The following is a 23,107-nucleotide window of genomic DNA, read 5'->3' as shown; positions in this document are numbered from 1 at the left end:
GGAACTTGGCGAGGGGAGAGGGCGGTTAAACAGGGGCTGCAGCGGCACTCTGTGATCCTGCTGCCGTTCCTGAAGCTTCATCAGACACCGGAGCATGTCCTTTTGATCCCGCGGTAGCCCCAGCGTTGCATCCTGCCTCCTCTGATCTTCCTGCCGCCACTTCTTATCTCGATCGTACCTCCTGTCCTCACGTTCATTGGCCGCTTTCCTGTACTGTGATAATGTGTCCTTTCACACATTCAGATGAGCTCTTTCATTGCGGATCGACTGCATGATCTCAGAGAACATTTCATTGCACGTGTTTTTTTTTTTTGTTTTTTTTTTTGTCGCCTTATCTGAGAGAGCCTTCGGGACAGAGGAGGGAGGCTTGAAAATTTGCAGCTGTGGGAGGGGAAAAAAGGGAGAGAAGTATTTAAAAAGATACATTTTACAGAACAATGGGTATACTCTTTGACGGTGAACAACACTTCACATTACACAGCACATGTGATTTCGGTACAAGGTTGCATTTTGCATCTTATATTGAGTGCCTGCAGTTTTGGTTTAGAGATCATGGACGCAGGGCCGGGCAACAGAATTTGGCTTGCAGGCGGCCATGGTAAACCATGGTCTTTCGGCTTCTGCAACCTTCATAAAAGCAGCACCCTCCTTTCCCATACCAAACAAAGCCCGTTGAGTGCTGCGGTTTTCGTGTTAACGTGCAGCAGCAGAAACCAAACTAACTACCACCATCCAATTCTCTGGGATGATCACTTTACCCCTCCCCCCACCACGTGGCTGGTATCAGGGAAGATCCCTACTAGCCAAACGCGAACAGCTCAGCGCCAATGGCCCCCCCCCACCACTTGGCTAACTGTAGGGAGAATTTCTTTTAGCCACAGGCAAACAGCCCAGTAGGAACGGCCACCTCTGAATGTCCCCTTAATTAAATTCCCGTATTTCAAACAGGTTACCATGAACAATATCACTCTCCTGAGGATAACACAGAGAGATAAAGAACGGATGTTGCTTGAATGCCAGCAAACACCGGGACCATACGCTGGGACCATACGCTGCATTGTCATGCAATGATACCAGATTACTTGCTACTAGCATGGCGTGGTAAAGTGTCCTATGATGGAGGACGGAATAAGGCTGCACTGCCCAGAAACCTTCTGCAAAGGCTTTTGGAGTACCTCCAGGAGAGCTTCATGGAGATGTCCCTGGAGGATTTCCACTCCATCCCCAGACACGTTAACAGACTTTTCCAGTAGCTGTACTGGCCGTGAATGCATCCCAAGTCCTCAGGGCAAATTAATCATTTAAAAAATGCTTCCTTTTAAACCATGTATTATATATACAAAGGTACGCTCACCAGAGGTCCCTTCTCCGGCTTCATGGTCCGGGATACTGCCTTGGGAGGGTATTTCAGTCACGGTGAGAAAAAGATCCTGGCTGTTGGGGAGAACGGTGTGCTGTGTGCTCTCTTCAAGGTCGTTGTCCTCATCATCTTCCCCGTCCGCAAAATCCTCAGGCATGGCTGAGAGTACCCCCGTCCTCGGAATCCACGGTCAGGGGTGTGGTAGTGGTGGCAGCCCCCTAGAATTGCATGCAGCTCAGCATAGAAGTGGCATGTCTGCGGCTCTGCCCCGGAGCGTCCATTTGATTCTTTGGTTTTTTGGTACGCTTGTCTGAGCTCCTTAACTTTCACGCGGCTCTGTGTTGAGTCCCTGTTGTGGCCTCTCTCCATCATGCCTTTGCAGATTTTTTCAAATGTATTGGCATTTCATCTTTTGGACCGTAGTTCAGATAGCATGGAATCGTCTCCCCATACAGTGATCAGATCCAGTACCTCCCGTACGGTCCATGCTGGAGCTCTTTTTTTTTGATTCTTGGACTGCATGTGCTGATGAACTCGACTAGTCAAACAGGAAATGAGATTCAAAAGTTCGCGAGGCTTTTCCTGTACACCTGGCCAGTGCATTTGAGTTGAAAGCGCTGTCCAGAGCGGTCACAATGGTGCACTATGGGATAGCTCCCGGAGGCCAATACTATTGAATTGCGTCCACACTAACCCTAATTCGAACCGGCAATATCTATTTCAGCGCTAATCCCCTCATAGGGGAGGAGTACAGAAATCGATTTTAAGAGCCTTTTATGTCGAAGTAAATGGCTTCGTTGTGTGGCTGGTTGCAGGGTTTAATTCAATTTAATGCTTCTAAATTCAACCTAAACTCATAGTGTAGACCAGGCCTAAGGAACCCACCGATAGAAAGATGGATTCTACTCTTGAAGAAGACTTTGAAGCCTCCTCTGACTCCCTGGAAGCTACCAGCATTGCAGGCGCATATCTTTCCTGGCTGAAGATCTCAAAACGTTTAAGGACAGAGATCACTCTGACTTTAGCTTCACTAAAGTCTCCCTAGCAACAGTGTTTATAGTTGATGCCTCAGTGGATTCAATGAAGTTCTCAGCCCAAGCCGTATCTTCCAAGCTCAGTTGCCAGGTGCCATGGGGAAACTCCAGAGAGATCTCAGCCCCCACCCCAATGCACTTTGACAAAGATTGCATAGGCCTCCAGTCAAAGGTGAAGCTAGGGGGCAGGATTTCCCATTTCCTAAAGGAATGGTTTTTCATTACCCACAGATAAGTGGGTCAGGGAAATAGTGGGCCAGGAATACTCTCTCAAGCTGCAGGCTCCACCCTATCTGTTCTTCATCTGGTCTGCCAGCTCCAGTAGCTCCTGGTAAAAAACCACAATCAGATCCCAAACGAAATATCTTCTGGATATGGGAGTGACAGAGAGTGTTCCATCAGAAGAAAGGTTCTCCAGGTTCTACTTCATCTTTTTAATTGTATAGAAGTGCACGGGAATATTAGAGCCATTCTGAACCTCAGAAGGCTCAACAAGTGGATGGGGAAAAAAACCAAAGTTTCTGATGGAAACCCTGACCTCTGATCTCATCCCTGTCTTGGGGTGGACTTCTTGAGTAGACCTAGCAGATGCATATTTACATATACCCATCAATCCATGCCTCCCCAGACTCCTGAGGTTCACTTACGGCAGAAAACATTATCTGTACCAAACACTCCTATTCAGGCTGCTCTCGGTCCCTACGGTTTTTACATAGATGGTAGTAATGACACTAGCCACACTTAGGTTGCAGGGAACACACATGTATCCCTTCCTGGACCACAACCTGATCAGAGCTCCATTGCATTCAGTAGCACTCAGGGCCACATCTTGGATGTTGAATCTCCTCTAGGTGCCTGCCCATCATCAGTGGCAAGAAAAGTTCTCTGATTCCAACCAGGAATTATTTTTCTTGCTCCAGAGCAGTAGAAGGCCTGCCAAAGCACTATGCCTCCAACTGTTAGGATACCTGGGGCCACACATAGGGATCACTCCATGGGCATCAAATTTTCAAGCCTTCATATTAAAGGTGTGTAACTACTCCCCAGAACACATGAAAGATCAAATACAGGCTCCAACACAGGTGTTCAGCTCCTTATAACTGTGGTCAGCTCATGACAATGTCTGCAAAGGTATGCCCATCTGCCTTCCAGATCCTTTAGTCCTCACAGCTGATGTTACCCTGGAGGACTGGGAAGCTCACTTGGAGACCCAAACAGCTCAGGGTGTCTGGAGTGAGACAGAAAAGGCTAACAGCATAAACCTAAAGTTGACTGCTCAATCTAGCTCTGCAAAGGTTCCACCCACAAGGGGAACCATATTCTGGTTCAATCAGACAATATGACTACGGTCACAGATTGAAACAACCAAGGGGAAACAAGGAGTCTGGCACTACACATGGAAGAAGTCAAAATAATGAGGTAAGCAGAAGAGTTCCTTCTTTCCTTCAGAGTGATCCTCACCAAAGAAGACCTGAATCAAAAGGCAGACTGGCTCAGCAGGCACAGGATCAACAATTCCAAGCTGCCCGATTCAGAATGTTTTCAAGCTTATCGTAGATGTCTGGCCTCCCGTCAACTGACCTGTTCATGAATTATATGAATGAAAAGGCCCAAAAAATTCACAAAGAAAGCAGACACCAGATCCATAGGAACTGATGCTTAATAGCAGTTAGCCACAGAGCCTACTTTATGCATTTCCACTCTTCTGCTACTGGGGAAAGTAGTTCAGAAAAGAAAACAAGAAAAGGCGATGATAATGCTGATAAATCCTCCTTGGCTGGGGCTCAGACGGGATAGAGCTGACAGTAGATCCCCCACTCCAGCATCTGAGGAGACCAGATAGCCTCTTGCCAAGGCCCTTTTCTTCAGCCACACAAAAATGGATTCAACTAATACCCTGGCTATTGAGGGGGAATGGACTCCATCTGTCCTCCATAATCATAAAGACATTGCTTTCATCTAGGAGAGTATTGACACTAAAAGCATACTCTATCTGGTCCAGAGTCAGCAACTGGTGCCAAGACCACAGTGCAAATCCCAGAAATCCAGGAATTCCACCCATTCTGGACTTTCTCCAAGAAGGTATGGATAGAGGTCTTCAGCCCAGTAGCACTGTGTGTCAGGTGTCTGCTTTTAATGGCATGCTATTCACAGGATCCTTGGGGTCCTTGGTAGACAATCCACAGGTAGCCAGATTCCTACAAGCAGTCTGATCAGCCAAAATGGGATCTTCCATTACCTTTTGAGCGCCCTGATGAGCCATCCCTTCAAGTTTCTGTTTTAAGAGTCAGCCTTTTATTTATCCATTAAGACTTGTTTTAGTAGCCCTCATGCATGCCAGGCTGGTAGCCTTATCTATGCAGAAGCCTTAATGTGTGTTCAGGACACCAGAATCTTTTATTCTAAAGGTAAATTCCTCTTTCCACATTTCCAAAGAGGTTGTGCTTCCTTCATTCTGTCCAAAACCATAATATCCAATTGAAAAGATGTGGCACACTTTAGATGTCAGAAGAGCATTGAAAATGTATCTCAGGTATACAGAATCTACACTTGTATCCTACCTAAAATGCCAGAGACTTAGAGCTTTCAAGTTCTTCATTGCTAGCTAGATTTTAGACTATGCAGTGTGGAAAAGACGGTTACTCACCGTTGTAACTGTTGTTCTTCAAGATGTGTTGCTCCTATCCATTCCAGTTAGGTGTGCGCGCTGTGTGTGCACGGCTCTTCGGAAGATTTTTACCCTAGCAACACTCGGTGGGTCGGCTGGGCGCCCCCTGGAGTGGCGCCGCTATGGCGCAGGATATATACCCCTGCCGACCCATCCGCCCCTCAGTTCCTTCTTGCCGGCTACTCCGACAGTGGGGAAGGAGGGCGGGTCTGGAATGGATAGGAGCAACACATCTCGAAGAACAGTTACAACGGTGAGTAACCGTCTTTCCTTCTTTGAGTGATTGCTCCTATGCATTCCAGTTAGGTGATTCCCAAGCCCTACGTAGGCGGTGGGGTCGGAGTTAGATGTTGCAGAATGCAAAACTGCTGAGCCAAAGGCTGCATCATCTCTGGACTCTTGGGCCAATGAGGCAAAGGTGTGGACCGAGGGCCAGGCAGTTGCACTACACATCCCCTGAAAGGGTACGTGAGCCAGGAAGGCAGCAGAGAAGCCTGAGCCCTGGTGGAATGTGAAGTAAGGTGGCTCTATGGAACATGGGCCAAACCCCAGGAGGTGCAGATGCACGATGTCATTGAAGACGAAATCCTCTAGGAGGAGACAGGCATGCCCCTTGTCCGGCACGCCAGCACGACGAAGATTTGGGGGCGTTACGAAAGGGCTTTGCCCGCTCGATATAGATTGCGGATGCCCTACGGACATCTAGGGAGGGCAATTGTTGCTCTCCTTGCTATAAGTGAGGCTTTAGAAAGAAGACCGGAAGGAAGATATCCTGGATGATATGAGAGGCTGACACCACCTTTAGCGAGGAAGGCCGGACGTGGTCACAACTGCCCTTGTCCTTGAGAGAGACAGTATACCGTGGGTCCATCGTGAGCGCCTGAAGCTCGGAGACTCGTCTGGCCTATGGAAAGGCCACAAGGAAAAACTGTCTTCCAGGACAGGTATGTCAGCAAGTATGTTGTCAGTGGCTCGAATGGGCAATCATAAAACTGGTTAGAACCAGGTCAAAGACCCAGGTTTTGGCGGGGGCCAACTGGGGGGGTATAACGCTCCAAGCCCTTGAGGAACCTAGAAACCACAAGGTGTAAGAATACGGAGCGGCTACTCTCCGCTGGGTGGAAGGGAGAGATGGCTGCCAAGAGTGCCCTTAATGAGGACCGCGCCAGGTGCTGCTGTTTGAGAGACCAGAGGTAGTCCAAGATGGACTGGATCGGGACCTTGGCAGGAGAAACATTGTACGTTTCGCAGCAGCAGGAGAAACGCTTCCACTCTGCCAGATACGTTAACCGAGTGGAAGATTTCCTACCACCCAGGAGAATCCTGTAGAACCAAGGCAGAACAATGCAACTGGGATCGGTTTAGCCACGCAGCAGCTATGCTGTGAGGTGCAGGGATACAAGTCTGGGTGGTGAAGCTTGCCATGATCCCGCGTTATGGGGTCTGGGCAAAGAGGCAGGGAACTAGGGTTGGCTACCGACAGGGGTAGCAACCTGGTGTACCAGTGCTGCCTGGGTTACGCTGGAGCAATCATGATCAGGTGCACTCTGTACCTGTGGAGTTTTGGCAGGACCTTGTGAACCAGCGGGAACGGTGGAAAGTGTACAGCCGATGGCTCATCCACGGCATCAGAAAACACCTCCAAGATCGAGCCCGGGGAGAGGCCTTGGAATGAGGAGAACTTCTCTCACTTTTCGTTCTCGCGAGAGCGAAGAGGGCTATGCGGGGAAAGTCCCACTTCCGAAAAACGGAATGGAAATGTCCGGAGGAAACGACCACTTGTGAGACAGGAAGGATCTGCTGAGGTGATCCGCCAGCTGAAATGCCTGGTATACAAGGCAGACTGCTCTCAACTTTCGGACATTGATGTGGAAGGCCAGCTCTTGAGCCGACCGAAGGCCGTGAGTGCGAAACTGACCCAGGTGAGCACCCAGCCGAGAGATGGGGTGTCTGTCATGAGGGACCCCGAGGAGTGAATGGAACAGCATCCCTGGATACACCAGGGAGGGCGCTGACTCCCGGTCGACGGAACCTAGGATGCTCAGGGGGAACGAGACGACCATGAGAATGCTATCTCTGCCCGGGTGGTACACCAAGGTGAGCCACGATTGAAGTGGACGGAAGCGAAGCCTGGCATGTTTGGAAACAAACGTGCAGACAGCCATGTGACTCAGGAAACCTAGGCAAGTGCAAGCCAAAGTTGTCGGGAAGGTTCGTAGACCTTGTACAAATGTTACCATCGCCTGCAACCGAGGCGGAGGTAAGCAGGCTCTGGCGAGACTGGAGTCCAGGATGGCCCCAATGAATTCTATTCCCTGTGTGGGAATCAGAGTGGATTTTTCTATTGATCATCAGGCCTAGACACAGGAATAGGTCCGTGTCGATGCCCACATGACTGGTAACTTGGGCTCGGTGGTCCCTCTGGAAATGACGGTAGGCCCAAAACCGGGGGTACCTTCTCTGTGGAGGAGAAATGGCGACATGAAAATACGCGCCCTTCATATCGAGGGCGGCATACCAGTCTCCGGGATCCAAGGATGGGATGACGGTCCCCATTGGTACCATGCGGAACTTATCTGCATCGTGAACTTGTTGAGTCCCGCAGATCTAGGATAGGTCTGAGACCTCCCTTCGCCTAGGGGATTAGGTTTCGTCCTTAGGTACCTCCTGTATAGCTCCGATGAAGAGGAGCGTCCGCACCTCTTACAAGAGGAATCGCTCATGAGAGGAGTCCCTAAGAGGGACGAGGATGGGTAGGCTTTTGCCCCATTGGCGGTTAGACGGACCCTAATTTTGGCTCCTTTGGGGTCCTGATTGACGCCTACGACCGTGTAAGCGACGCCTGCTGGCAAAGTCCTGGCTTTGTCTAGGCGCAGGGTAAGAGCGGTCAGGCTGGGGACGGAAGGGTCGGCGCTGAAGCACCGGTGTGTGCATGCCGAGAGAGAGCGGAAAGTGACCCTGTTGCCCTTTAGGCTTTGCAGCCTAGGGCCAGTTTTTTCAGAGAACAGGCCTTTGCTATTGAAGGGCAAGTTCTGTATAGTGTGCAGCAGCTGCGAGGGAAGGCTTGATAACTGGAGCCATGAAAAGCGCCTCGTGGCAACACCCGAGGCCAGAGTCGTGGCAGCGGAGTCAGCTGCATCCAACGAGGCCTGGAGGGAAGCTCTCGCTAGCGACTTCCGTTGTTCCAGGAAGGCATCGAACTCTTGACGGGAGTTCTGAAGAACCGACTCTGTAAATTTGCCCACCGCCACCCACAGTAGCGGCTAAGAAAGGGCTTGCTAGTTTGCTACACAAAGTTGCAGAGCTCCCGCCAAGTACATCTTACGGCCCAGTAAGACCCTTCGGCTAGCCTCCTTGGCTTTAGGGGCTGGTGCCTGCTGGCCATGGCGTTCCATCCCCTTGCGGGACTGGACGACAAGGGAGCGGGGGGGGGCGGGGTAGATGTACCTATAGGTACTCGTACCCCCTGGATGATACCATGCACTTGTGTTCCGATCAGAGGAGGGCCCGAGCAGTATGTTTCTGCCCCCGCCTCATCTGGGGAGGAGGCAGAAGAAAGGCCAGGGACAAGCTGGTCCTGTGTGGGCTCGCGCTCCTGGATGACCTCCTGACCCGGTGGGATCTGGGAGCCCGGTGGCTGAACCGGGGCTTGCTCCGTACCAGTCGGAGGGGGACGGCTAATTGTCGCCTCTGGCACCCAGAGCTCCGCCGGAACGGAGCGAGAAGGGAGCACCGGTATGCCTCTGGCGTGGTAGTACGCCCAAGGTGACTAGAAGGACCACTGATAGGTCTCCTGGAAGACTGTGGAGGGCACATCGGAAAACAGAGTACTGCGCATATGAAGTGTCCGCACGTGGCAACACTGATGCATGGCTGGATGGCCCTGAAGGAGCTGAAGAGCCTTTGGTAGAGTCTCCTTCTCTAACTGACGTCTCTCGACGCGGCCCCGGGGATTGGTACCGGGAGACATACCGGTACCGAGAACGGAACCTGCCACCGGATCTGTGCCAGGCTGTCGACCGAGAGTGCGAGGCTCGATGTTCAGGAATGGCTACGGGAGTCTCGGTGCCTGGGGCGGTGCCGGGAGTGGGATCGGTGCCGAGTGTACCGGGCCAGCGAATGGGACGCCGACCGGTGCCGCGAGTACCAAAGGCACCGAAATAGAGAACGGTGCCGAGACTGCGAGTGGCGTCGGGACCTCGATCGGTGACGGGACCGAGAACGTCTGCGGGACCGCGATCGGGAACGGTGCCGCTCTGCGGTACCGACGCAGGGTGGCGTGAACAAGACAGGCTCGCCGATAGACAATATAACCCGCACCGGCGGTGTCGGGGGTTAAAGCAGCGCAGGCTCTGCCCTTGCCATCAACTCCCTCGGTGTGGAAATGTTTCCAGTGTGGAGGGAATAGTGAGCTCGACCACAGCTCGCACCGGGGAGCGTTCAGGTGCTGGACTCAACGGCTCTTGCGTGTCCGGAGTCTACGGTGCTGATACTGTCGGTGCCGCAGCAGGTACCGGTGCCACAGCAGGTACCGGTGCCGGGCAGTACGACGTAGTAGAGCGCTCAGGCTGCGGAGCGGGCGGCTCTGACACAGCTTAAAAGCGAGCTCGACCACGGTTTGTACCGGGGAGCTTTCCAGCACCGGACTCAACGGCTCTCGCCTGGCCGGAGTTAATGGTGCGGATATTGTCAGTGCCGCGGCAGACATCGGTGCCGAGCGATCCAACTGAGCATAGCGCTCGGTTGCAGGGCAAGCGGTTCGGACGCAGCTTCACAGCGAGCTCTACCACGGTTCGTACCGGGGAGCCTTCCAGCACCGGACTCGACGGCTCTTGCCTGGCCAGAGTTAATGGTGCGGATATTGTCGGTGCCGCGGCCGACATCGGTGCCGGGCGCTCTGACTGAGCATAGCGCTCGGCTGCGGAGCAGGCAGCTCGGACGCAGCAAGTATATCGTGCCTCTTCATCCTCCAGGAGACGGAACCATGCCGAGTGGACGTCGGAGCCAGCGAGGGCCAGTACCGGGAGGCCTTGGCGGTACTGGCGATCCGGTGCCGAGGGAGCGCTCCTTGAAGACTAACCAGCACTCGGTGCCGAGAGCAGAGGAGCAAGAGCTGCCTCCCTCAGGAGCTGCTTGAGACGAAAGTCCCGCTCCCCTTTGTTCTCGGATTAAAGGCCTCACAAATGCGGCACTTATCTGCTAGTTGAGATTCCTCGAGGCACTTAGGAGAGGATCTCTTGTCGGCATCGGCTTGTGGCCGGCCGAGCAGTGTAGAACCCTGTGGACCGGGCATCGGACCCGGCACCGGGTGAGGGGAAGGGGATAAACCCCGAACCCCCGAAAATAAATACTATACTACAAACAAATAAAGTTAACTACAACTATAAACATCTGAACTATATACTAAATGAGAGAAACTACGAGTAGCTAGGGAAGTGGAGGTCAGCTAAGCCGCGCTCCACTGTTCCAACGGCCGTCACGGGCGGGAAGAAGGAACTGAGGGGCGGATGGGTCGGCAGGGGTATATATCCTGCGCCATAACGGCGCCACTCCAGGGGGCACCCAGCCGACCCACCGAGTGTTGCTAGGGTAAAAATCTTCCGAAGAGCTGTGCACGCGCGGCGCGCACACCTAACTGGAATGCATAGGAGCAATCACTCGAAGAAGAAGCCTACACATTGTCAGAGGCTCCTGCCCCAAAAGGGATCAAGGCACACTCTGCAAGATCCTTAGCAACCTCATGGATAGAATAAGTGTGTCCACTTAAGAAATTTGCAAAGCCACCACTTGGTCTGTCTCTGATACCTTCATTAAGCACTATAAGATGGATCTTTTGTCTTCTGCAGAGATTTCCTTGGCAAGAAGACGCTGCAGGCAGTAGCCCAGAAATAATAGACTTCTGAGTGAGCTCACAAAAAGGGGGTTACACTTCTTTCCCACTGAATGCTTGTTTCATAATGTCTACATCGCGAGTATCTGTTTCTCCGACGAGAAAAGTCCTGCCTTGGTCTAGGTGGGAAGGCGCGCTGCTGGGTGGTCTGGGGTTTAAATGGCTTTCGTTGGTTAGCCGGGGTATGCATACCTAAGGATTTGTTAGTGTTTCTCGTGTCCTTTAAGGTATGCAAGCGAGAATCGGTTTGCTCCGCAAACAGGCCCTGACAATCAAAGGGGAGATCTTGGATGGTGCTTTGGACCTCAGGTGGGAGACCCGAGGATTGTAGCCAGGCATTCTGCCGCATGGCAATGCCAGAAGCCAGAGTGCGCACAGCCGCATCCGCAGCATTGAGGGAACCCTGGAGGGAGGTCCGGGCCACCAATTTACTTTCCTCAGCAATGGCCCTGAGTTCCGTACGAGCCTCCGCTGGGAGAAGATCTTGGAATTTAACCAAGAGTTAAAGTTATATCTACTGAGAATTGCCAACTGGTTAGTGATTCTAAGTGAGAGACCCCGAGTAGAATAAACCTTTCCAGGTCCAGCCGTTTAGCGTCCTTTGATCTGGGCGCAGGGCCTTGCTGCCTCTCTCTTTCTCTGGCATTTACCGCATCCACCACAAGTGAGCATGGGGCAGGCTGAGTGAAAAGATACTCATAGCCCCTGGTGGAAACGAAGTATTTTCTTTCTACCCTCCTGGCTGTGGGAGGGATAGAGGCCAGGGTTTGCCAGAGAGACTTGGCATTACTTTGCATAGTCTTATTCATGGGGAGGGCCACCCTGGAAGGTCCTTCAGGGCCTAAAATGTCCATCATAGGGTCCTCAACTTGGAGGTTCACATTAAGTGCCATATGCTGAAGCAGTTCTTGGAGGACCCTAAAGTCCATTGGTGGTGGATAGACATGGATGTGCCAGCCACGGCCTCATTAGGGGAGGACAAAGACGACTCCACTGGGAGAGCTAGGGCGGTGATAGCCTCTTGGTCAGCCGCAGGTATCTCCTCTTGGGCCCCTGAGATAGTCCCTACCACAGGTGCTGACTCCGCGGGTTGGTCCTGGTCTGGAGGAGGGTGGCTGAGGGTCACCTCGGGAGGACGGGTGTCTGAGCGCGACAACGGCTGGGCCCCCGGGGGGGGCGCCTTGGGCCTGATGATATGCCCAGGGGGTCCAGAATTGCCACTGAGGCTATCAATTGGGCACTGGAGGGTCTTGTTTGAGGATTCCCGGGCCTGACCGGGGAATGTCCGAAGCCCCTGAAGCTCTCCTCGACCTGCCAGAGGGGGATTGGGATGGCGGTGCGTGAGTGGAGTAAAGGGGGCACCGAGCCCCTTGGTAGCCGAGGGTCATGTGGTGATCAGCGCCATGAGGCTGATCGCAATCGAGAGCAGTGCAGCGATGAAGAGCGGTGCCGAGTTGTATAGTGGTGCCGTGTTGGGGAATGGTGCTGCTCGGTTGACCGGTGCCACGATGGGGAGTGGTAGCGGGCTGTGGACCGGTGCCATGGCGACAGTCGACTCTGGGATCGGTGTTCCGTGCGGCGGCAGTCCGAACGATGCTGCGAGGTCGCTGAGCAAGACCTGGACCTCGAGCGGGACCATGTTCCAGCAGTCGACCGCAACCTCAAGCAGGAACAGCTCCGAGGGTCAGGGCTGCAAGACCAGCGCCACAAGTCTAACTGGTGCTGTGAGTCAGATCGGTACCTGGGGCGGTGCCGGGACTCGAAACAATGCTGGGACTACAAGCGGCATGGAGATGCTGGTCTAGGGGCTGACAGTCCGAACATCGCCGGCTTGCCCTTGGATGGTACCAGAACTCAGGCTGGGGCCAGTCTGGGGCCGGGGGTACCAGGGCTGTTATTTCAATAAGACCTCTAGCGGCCTTGAAGGTATCCGGAGCGGAAGGCAATGTAATCTCCTCCACTTGAACGGTACCCTGTGCTGGGCTGGCGTGTTGCTCGGTCGGGGCCAGAACAACTGCTTCAACCTAATGAAGGGTCCTCCCAAGGCTTGCTTCTTTCCAGCAACCAGGGAATGGGAACAGTGCCAAGGCAAGCATTTTGGGGGCCCAGGAGATCATTGGTGCTGGCGTAGGTGCGGGATCTTCTGTAGTGCCGGAATCGGCACCACTGGGGAGCACTGCACACCGAGGGCCGCAATGCAGACTCCATGGAGTTGCTTGAGTCGAATTTCCCTCTTTCCTTGTCCGTGGCTTGAAAGCCTTACAGATTTTACACTTGTCAGCCTGATGGCCCTCCCCAAGACACCTAAGGCAGGAGTCGTGGGGATCGCCCGTAGGCATGGGTTTCTTGCAAGGCTTGAAGCCCTGGGGCAGCATGCCCCAGGGCCCCGCAGGGCAGTTGATGAGTGCTAAACTGCCCTCAACTACTAAGCTACGCTTAACACTACAGAGAAAAACACTTAACACTAACTATTAACTAACAATGATTAAGATAAGCTAGGGATTAGTGGAGCACTTGAGAAACCAAGAGACCACTGTTCCAACAACCATCACGGGCGGTAAGAAGGAACTGAAGCGGGGTCAGGCCAGCAGTGTCTTATATAGATTGCCATATCTGCACCACTCCAGGGGGCTCCCAAGCCAACCCAACAAGTAGCTGTTAGGGAAAAGTTTCAAACTTCCATGCACGCAGCGTGCTCACACACCTAACTTGAATTGATATGAGCAATCACTCGAAGAACTTCCTTTCTGCTAGCAGATTCTACCTATCCCAGATGGCTCATAAATCAAGGGTCAGATATTAAGTGCAATTGTTACCATATGACCATCTTCTAAATGTAATGAATGTAATTATTTTATCTCTGGAATATTTGTTAATGCTGTTATACAAGTGTGACCAGGGGCCTGGAAGGACCACGCTGAGAATGCAACACTCAGGGCGGACTGCAAGAAATAGGGCAAACGCTTCCCGGAACTGGTGGTTTATTCTATAATTAGATTCACCAAGGCAGTAACAAAAGAGCTTCTGTAGTACCACACTGATTAACAAAAAGCCAAACACAGTTCCCTTTAGGCATTCCAGCTCTTGGCTTCCATCTGGACAACCAAGTCTAATATAGTTAGGGGTTACTGAAAATCCTATACACCATACATAAAGTTCTACCACTCCCAGAGGATCAGACACTTATCCTCAGGGTAATATGAATCTCAGATCTTATCTAAATACATGCTTACAGCCAATGCTTAATAACTAAATTTAGGGTTTATTAATAAAAGGAACAAGAGAGATTTATAAATGGTTAAAAGATCAATATACTTGCAACTGAGTGTAAAGGTCAGTTTCATAAAAGAAATGGCAAGGCTGCTGATTTGTAAAAGTCTCTGGAATCATCCCAAAAAGTTTGAATCCAAATGCAGCTTAGATATACAGTCTAATACAGTCATTCCATGAATTTTCCAGGGTATTCCAAATAACAATTTAGAAGATCTTAGTTGTACGGCTTACACTTTCCCTGTTCAAAGTTTAAGCATCATAAAGATGACAGGATCAGGCCTAAGGCTTCTTATTTATAGCTCTCTAGCAGGCTGACAAGCCTCCTCATAGCAACTGTCAGAGCAGGGCTTTCCTCCAAGGAAGAATAGGCAATGGACCAGTGCTTTGAAGTTAATCTTCTATTTCCTATGCATACACAGGTAATCTAGTTACACTATAAGACAACAGCCAGTCATTCATTATAACAGATTGTCTTTGTCTTAACTATGTAGATAATACTATTAGTTTTCTACAGTATCTCACATCTTTGATCTTAAGGTTAACTGGACACTGTCACATATATAATGTAAAGCAATTAAGACATGAAAGGGAATTAACATCTACAAGCTGATTTGGTTACATTGTTAAACTTCTAACAGGATATAGGTAAACAGACAAAACCATTTAGCATCTGCCCTTGATTCGTATTACTACACATGAATTAGTTAATTAAGCTAGCAATCCCCATTTCTTTGATTCATAAATAAGTGAATTGTCTTGATTACAATTGTAATGCCTCTTGTCAAGTTCTTATGGGTCATACACAGGTTGGCTGGTCTGCCAGCATAACAGCAAGTTTTACAAAACTTGGGGGGAAAATGTGCCTGGTAGCCAGCAGAAACAGAAGTGATATGGCCAAACCATGCGACTCCAAAATACTGATCTACCTCTGGGAGCTAGAGGGAGAAGAGCAGCCCAGTTGTCCTGAATAATGGGAAACACTATCAGAAAGGAAATTAGCAGTAACAAATTTTCTGATCATCGCTAGTCAAGGCCTTTTCACGGGCTAACGCAGTGGTTCTTAGACTTTTGTACTGGTGACCCCTTTCAGACAGCAAGCCTCTGAGTGCAACCTGCCCTTATACATAAAAAGGTGTTTTTAATATATTTAACACCATTATAAATGCTGGAGGTGAAGTGGGGTTTGGGGTGGAGGCTAACAGCTTGTGACCCCCTCATGTAATAACCTCGAAACCCCGAGGGTCCCGACCCCCAGTTTGAGAACCCCTGGGCTAAAGACTAGATGCACAAAGTGACACAGGGGCAGGGCCAGCTTTATGAAAGGTAGGGCCCAATCTGAATACCTAGCAGTGATCCGGGGCTTAGGCGGCACTGTGGTGGCGGGGGGTCCGCTCTGAGTCTTCCACGTCACCAAATGACCCCCCCACTGCAGAAATGCTGCCCAAGACCCCCGGAGTGGACCCCCCCCCCGCTGAAATGCCGCTGGCCCCCCTGCTGCCGAAATACTGCCAAAGCCCTGGACCGCCGCTGGGTAAGTTTTAAAAAAAAAATTAAAAAGGCGCCTAAGGTACGGGGCCCAATTCCGGGGAATTGGGAGAATTGGCCTAAAGCTGGCCCTGCATAGGGGCCTGTCACTCTAGATGCCAATATTTAGGTGCCACTTAAATCCTTGAAACCTCCAGTTAGCTGACACCTAACCTGCACATGCTGAAGTTTCTGCTAGTGGGCATACATAAAACCACTTGAATCCCAATGCTGATGAACTGCCTGGTGCCTTAGCTCACATCTAAGCCCTGGCAGGAGTCTCATACTAGGTGCTCCCTGACCTGTCTTGCTTGTGGTGTCTCATCTGGTAGCTATGCTCAGGGTATACCTAACCTGCCCAAAACCTATCTGGGGGAAGCCAGATCAGGAATCTGGATGGATGGCTGTGTTCCAGAATACCCCAAAGCTTAGGCTACCCACCCTCTCCTTGGTATTTCCTACTGGCTAGTTTAAGTGGTTTTCCTCTCAGTTTGGTGGTTTCTGTGAATCTGTTTCTTAGATGCCTACTCCCCCCTATGCATGTATAGAGGGACCTAGAGTGCTGAGGATTTTGTTAGGCAGCAGGACTTCTAAAAGCTAAGTATTACAATGCTCAGTATTGTCACCCTAAGTGCAAAACTCCCCAATACTCCTCTAAAGGGAAAACTGCAGCACCCCACATGCCAGATTCTTGGTTAGGTAAATGATGACAGGAAAATCTGCATCTTTTCTGATGCATCTTCCCCATAAAATACTTTGGACTCTCAATGTTCCCTTATACTTCTTCTCTAATTGTATGTTAGATGATAAAAGCTGGGGCTCAAGACCCCCCAAAGGGAACAACTGATAAGATCCAATTTCTAAATCAAGATAAGACCGTTGTAAATTGATTTGAGTACCACATGCAGGATTTACACCAACTAAAACCAATTTTAGACTGGTGCAACTATTGTGTGTAGTTGAAGCCTTCCTATCAAACGCCACCATGCATGTCTTCCATTACAAATTATATCTTGACATTCACAAATTATTCATGGTTTTATTTAATTTATCGCCACACTGTCTTGATGGAATTACTTATGGACAGCTATTTAGGGAGGATGTGATCATTTTCTATTGCTTTATCAAAATGCAAATAACATGCTATTTGTGTGGTATTAAATTTCATACTCTTGTTCTTCCCATCTCATAGAATCTCAGATATGTAGGACAAAAAGGGACCTCAATAGCTTGTCTTGTCCAGTCCCCTGCATTCAAGGAGGACTAAGTTGCTGATAGGTGTGTCTAACCTGTTCTTAAAAATTTCCATGATAGAGATTCCACAACCTAGGTAACTTTGTTCTTCTTCGAGTGCTTGCTCATATCCATTCCAGTTAGGTGTGCACGCACCACGTGCACGCTCGTCGGAAGATTTTTACCCTAGCAACACTCGGTGGGTCGGCTGGGCGCCCCCTGGAGTGGCGCCGCTATAGTGCCGGATATATACCCCTGCCGACCCATCCACCCCTCAGTTCCTTCTTACTGCCCGTGTTCATCTCACTGCATGGCTCCTACGTGGTTGAACCAATCTGAGTTCTGCTGCTCTGCTTCGGTACAACAGGTCCTCTTGGGAAGTAGGAAGCCTTCCACTAGGATGACTTATCTCGCCAAGTGGAAGCATTTCTCACACTGGTGCAATCAGAGTAACTTAGTCTCCGGACAGGTATCTATCCCTACTGTCCTGGATTACCTCTGGTCCCTCAAAGAACAGGGCTTGGTGGTCTCCTCTATAAAGGTTCATCTGGCAGCTATTTCCGCCTTCCACCCAGGCGAAAGTGGCCGTTCAATTTTTTCTCACCCCATGGTTTCCAGGTTCCTTAAGGGACTGTGGAACGGTTGTATCCCCAAGTCTGTTGCCCAGCCCCCACCTGGGATCTAAACCTAGTGTTGACCAAGCTTATGGGGGCACCCTTCGAGCCTATGGCCACCTGTTCCCTGCTGTACCTTTCCTGGAAGACGGCCTTCCTCATTGCTATCACCTCGGCGAGGCGAGTCTCGGAGCTTCGTGCCTTAGCAGCTAATCCCCCTTATACGGTCTTCCATAAGGACAAGGTACACCTGCGGCCACACCCCTCTTTCCTCCCAAAGGTGGTGTCTGCTTTTCACATAAATCAAGACATCTTCCTCCCAGTTTTTTTCCCGAAGCCGCACTCATCGCGCCAGGAACAACTACTACATACTTTGGATGTCCGTAGGGCTCTCGCTTTTTATACAGAGAGACCAAAACCCTTCCGGCGTTCACCTCAGCTCTTTGTAGCGGTGGCAGACTGCATGAAGGGCATGCCGGTCTCTTCCCAGTGGATCTCATCTTGGGTGACATCCTGCATCCGAACGTGCTACAAACTGGCTCACATTCCCGCTAGCCACCTCACTGCCCATTCTACGCGAGCGCAGGCCTCTTCTGCCGCCTTCCTGGCTCATGTCCCCATCCAGGAAATATGTAGGGTGGCTACCTGGTCATCAATTCACACCTTTGCCTCACACTACGCATTGGTCCAACAATCCAGAGACAATGCAGTCTCATTTGGCTCTGCAGTTTTGCATTCTGCGACGTCTCACTCCGACCCCACCGCCTAAGTAAGGCTTGGGAATCACCTAACTGGAATGGATATGAGCAAGCACTCGAAGAAGAAAAGTCACCGTTGTAACTGTTGTTCTTCGAGATGTGTTGCTCATATCCATTCCAAACCCACCCTCCTTCCCCACTGTCGGAGTAGCTGGCAAGAAGGAACTGAGGGGCGGATGGGTCGGCAGGGGTATATATCCGGCGCTATAGCGGCGCCGCTCTAGGGGGCGCCCAGCCGACCCACCGAGTGTTGCTAGGGTAAAAATCTTCTGATGAGCGTGCACGCAGCGCGCGCACACCTAACTGGAATGGATATGAACAACACATCTCGAAGAACAACAGTTACAATGGTGAGTAATTGTCTTTTCCAGTGTTTAACTACTCTTAGAGTTAGGAAGGTTTTACTAATATATAACCTAAATCTCCCTTGCTGCAATTTAAGCCCATTAATATTATATGGAGATATACCTATCTTATAGAACTGGAAGGGACCCTGAAAGGTCATTGAGTCCAGCCCCCTGCCTTCACTAGCAGGACCAAGTACTGATTTTGCCCCAGATCCCTAAGTAGCCCCCTTGAGGATTGAACTCTCAATCCTGGGTTTAGCAGGCCAATACTCAAACCACTGAGCTCTCCCTCCCCCCCTTTCTTGTCCTGTCCTCTCCTCAGTGGGTAAGAACAATTTATCACCCTCTTTGTAACAACTTTGTACATACCTGAAGACTGCTACCATGTCCTCTCATCCCTCTCTTCTCCATACTAAGTGAATCCAATTTATCAATCTTTCCTCATAGGTGATGTTGTCTAGACCTTTAATAATTTTTGTTGCTCTCCTCTGGACTTTCTGCAATTTGTCCACATCTTTCCCAAAGTGTGGTGCTCAGATCTGGACACAGTACCCCAGTTGAGGCCTTACCAGTGCTGAATCATAGAGAATTACTTCTTGTGTCTTGCTTAAAATGCTCCTGCTAATATGTCCCAGAATTATGTTAATTTTTTTTGCAACAGTATTACATGGTTGACTCATATTTAGTCCCCAAGTTCTTTTCTGCAGTACTCCTTCCTATGCAATCATGTCCCATTTTGTATTTCTGCAACTGATCATTTTCCTTCCTAAGTGCAGTACTTTGCATTTGTCCTTACTGAATTTCATCCAATTTACTTCAGACCATTTCTCCAGTTTGTCAAGATAATTTTGAATTCTCATCCTGTCCTTCAAAGTGCTTGCAATCTCGCTATCTAAATCATTTATTAAAATAGAGAAGAGGACCCAGGATAGATCTCTGCACGATCCCACTCAATATGCTCTTCCCACTTGACTGTGAACTACTGATAACTATTCTGTGAGTACAGCTTTCCAATCAGTTGTGCACTCACTTTATAGTAGATTTAATCTAGACTGTATTTCTCTAGTTTGCTTATGAGGGGGGTCACAAAAGACAGTTTAAAAAACCATGTTACTAAAGTCAACATATATCACATCTACTACTTCTCCCTTATCCACAAGGCATGTTACCCCGTCAAGGGTAGAAGGTTGGTTTGAAATTTGCTCTTAACAAATCTATGTTGACTATGTTATCACTTTATTATCTACTAGGTGCTTAGAAGTTGTTTATTTGCTCCATTATCTTTCCGGGTACTAAAGGTAAGGTGACTTGTCTGCAATTCCCTGGGTTGTCTTTATTGGCCTTTTTATATATAGGTCCTGTATTTGCCCTTTTCCAGTCCTCTGGGATCTCTCCTGTCTCTACGAGTTCTCAAAAATAATTGCTAATGGCTCAGAGGTCTCTTCAGCCAGTTCCTTAAGTATTCTAGGATGTATTTCATCAGGCCCTACTGACCAAAGACATCTAACTTGTCTAAGTAATTCTCAACTCAGTTAATTATGTATGTTTGACACAGTCTGGAAGTACTTTAAAAAAAGGATTTGATACTGCAACAACTTGGATAAAATTTGTTTTGGATGAGGTCTTAATCAGGGTCTGCCAGTTCTGTGTGGATGTTAAGGGTCCCAAAGTACAGAGATGAGGCTTTTAGTTGGTTGGCCTAAGGCAAAATTTCCCCCCTTCCTCCTGTTGTGATGTGTCAGCTAGATATCAATTTTCACTCCAAAGTCTTCTCTATTTCTGTGCACATATATCAATTGTTGGTACTTTGGGATTTTTCAAGATGAATGCTTTATGTAACTTAACATTACATAAAAAGGGTGGTGTAGAATGGGAAAATTAAAAAACCAAAACAAAACAACCCACCACCAAAAAACTTTGGTCTGGATTTTGACTAGCAGAGTGCAGCAACTAGCAGGTATATCTTAACTCAGGTTGAAAATGAAGGTGGGTTTTTGGTCTTTTTTTTTTTTTAACACAACTACATGTGCTGGGGAAGGAGAAGAAAATTAATGTTTGCAGTGTTGTTTTACCTGTGTTGGTCCCAGGATCTGAAACCAAGTGGGTGAGGCAATATCAAGACCTGATGAAGAGCTGTGTACCCCAAAAGCTTATCTCTTTCACCAACAGAAGTTGGTCCCATAAAAGGCATTACCTCACCCACCTTGGCTCTAGAAAAAATTAATGAAAGAAGAGGGAGGAGAGACAAGAACAACTATCCAGAACAAATACAAAGACGACCAGGCTATAGGATTTGATAGAGCTCTAGGTGAACGACCCCTATCTGAATTATTTTTTGGCCACATGAATTTGTGAGAGACACGAAGTTGCCCAGGAATAAGACTCTACATTTACTACTAATTAGATGTCTGTGTATAACAAAACATAGAAGTTTATTAATAAAGGTAATAAAAAAAGGTAATAATTGGAGATATACCAATCTCCTAAAACTGGAAGGGACCTTGAAAGGTCATCGAGTCCAGCCACCTGCCTTCACTAGCAGGACCAGTTTTTGCCCCAGATCCCTAAGTGGCCCCCTCAAGGATTGAACTCACAACCCTGGGTTTAGCAGGCCAATGCTCAAACCAAAGTTTATTAATCTAGACTCAAGTGTTTTTACAACGAAGGAATGAAAAAGGACAAATCTCTTCCTAATGGAAGAGTAAACATGTAGATCGACTTATTCAATTGTCATATACACACTCAGGACTTTTCTGAGGGTGTAGTTATTCAGGAACGACTAAGTGTTATTCTGGCAATGTGTAGAAAACCCCTGAGGATTTTTAAAAAGCTTATTTTAGCTATAGCTTTTTGGCATGGTGTTATGGAAAGCAGTCCAAATGTTTAATATCCATGACGTATTATAGATTTTATAATCTGTTTGAAAGCAAAGGTTTATTAGTAGGGGAAAACTTTCTATCTCCCAATCTTAGTGGTGTGTTAACATGGGTATTTTCCCTAATCAAGTAACTTATTAAATGGCTTTGAAACTACAACTAGTTAAAAATTAGTTCCTTTCTCTCATTTGTTTGAAGGATTCAAAAATGAGATTTTTCAATCTTTTAAAATTTGAATAGCTTGTTTAAAATAACTGTACATACATAACTAGAGACACCACCGTGTGTGCCTAAAAGAGTTGGTAAAAACCTAATAAACTAATAATTGCTAGCATATTTATTACCACCTCAATTTAAAGTTTGTAAGAGTTGTATGTTGACAGTGAAAATGGGATCCTATTCTCTGAATTTCTAAAACCTGTGACAAGAAAAAAAATATATAGGTAAAGAAAATAAACAGAGTAGGTGGGAAAGACCTTCCTTCTCTTCTTCCCCTTTCATTAAGTTAGTCAGTTTTCACCTGAGAACCTGTCCTAGTCCAACACTACAAGTGCCAGCAGCCAGAATGGGGACAGAACAGACAAGGTCCCTTTGCAGGGCAGCTCTCCTATAGAGCTCATCTTCCCTATCCCTGTTGTTAATGTCAAGGAAAGATAAAGTCTGGACCTGGCTGCTATCAGCGGGTACAGGAGGACCAGCCAAGCTGGAGTCCCTGAGCAGCTAGGGGCTACATCCCGATAACGGGGTGGTCAGGACCCTCTACTTGGCTGGTACGAAAAGGCTGTGGCCCAAAGAATTGCAGCTGAGAGAAGTCAGGCTGGGGTTCCCCCACTGTGGAAGGGCGGGGGCTAAGCTCAGTGGGCGTGAGGCTGCAGCGCCCATGCGTAGGAGGGGCCAAACTAAGGGTCTCCAAAATCTCCAGGCTGCAAAGTGGGGCTCTCCCCGGAGGTGCGCGGCATGGGGGTCAGGGTGCTGAGCCTGTGAGTGGAGAGGTCTAGGCTGAGGCTGTTCCCTGTGTGTGTGCGCGCGGGGGGCGCCTAGGGCTCTCCCCGGTGTGTGTGGAGCAACAGGCTTATGCTCTACCGTGCATACGGCAGGGATCGGCTCCTGGCCTGAGAGCAGCCCGGGACGGAGCAGCCTTGTGCCCCCCCTCCCCCTTGTAGCACCGGGTGGCCCATGGGGCTGGCAGGAAAACTACTAGCCTCCTCTCTGCGAGCGCGTCCGCCCCGGCTGGATGAATAAGAGAAGCCGCAGGCCTCCACCCGCCATAACGCCCCAGAGCGAGCCCAGCGCTGGGAGTCCCTGAAGCGGTGCTAACTACCGTCTTTCTCCCCGAACTGGCGGGGAAATGGCGCCCAGCTCGCTCGCTCCCTCTCTGACGCACAGGCGCCCCGCCGGCCGTGATACAAAATGGCGTCGCTGGCGGCCCCGAACCCAGCATAGCTGAGAGTCCCGTGGCGCGTAGCCAATCAGGGTTGGCGCTGGGCCTCCGGCGACCAATGGAGTGTGTGGGCGGCGGTTTGTGGTGCC

At 49.5% G+C, this 23,107-nt stretch overlaps 1 long non-coding RNA gene across 1 annotated transcript; it reads right to left on the bottom strand.

The window, feature by feature from the left end:
* Positions 1–314: 314 nt before the first annotated feature.
* Positions 315–23,026, bottom strand: LOC120404502. The gene is made up of 2 exons (XR_005598021.1): positions 22,899–23,026; positions 315–381 (listed from the first exon to the last, which is right to left on the bottom strand). It is a non-coding gene; the product is annotated as an uncharacterized LOC120404502 (long non-coding RNA).
* Positions 23,027–23,107: the final 81 nt, after the last annotated feature.

Source organism: Mauremys reevesii, linkage group 4 (genome assembly GCF_016161935.1).
Source record: "Mauremys reevesii isolate NIE-2019 linkage group 4, ASM1616193v1, whole genome shotgun sequence".
NCBI classification, from domain to species: Eukaryota; Metazoa; Chordata; order Testudines; family Geoemydidae; genus Mauremys; species Mauremys reevesii.
The sequence above is the reverse complement of the archived record's forward strand: the minus strand, read 5'-3'. Positions and strand labels throughout refer to the sequence as shown.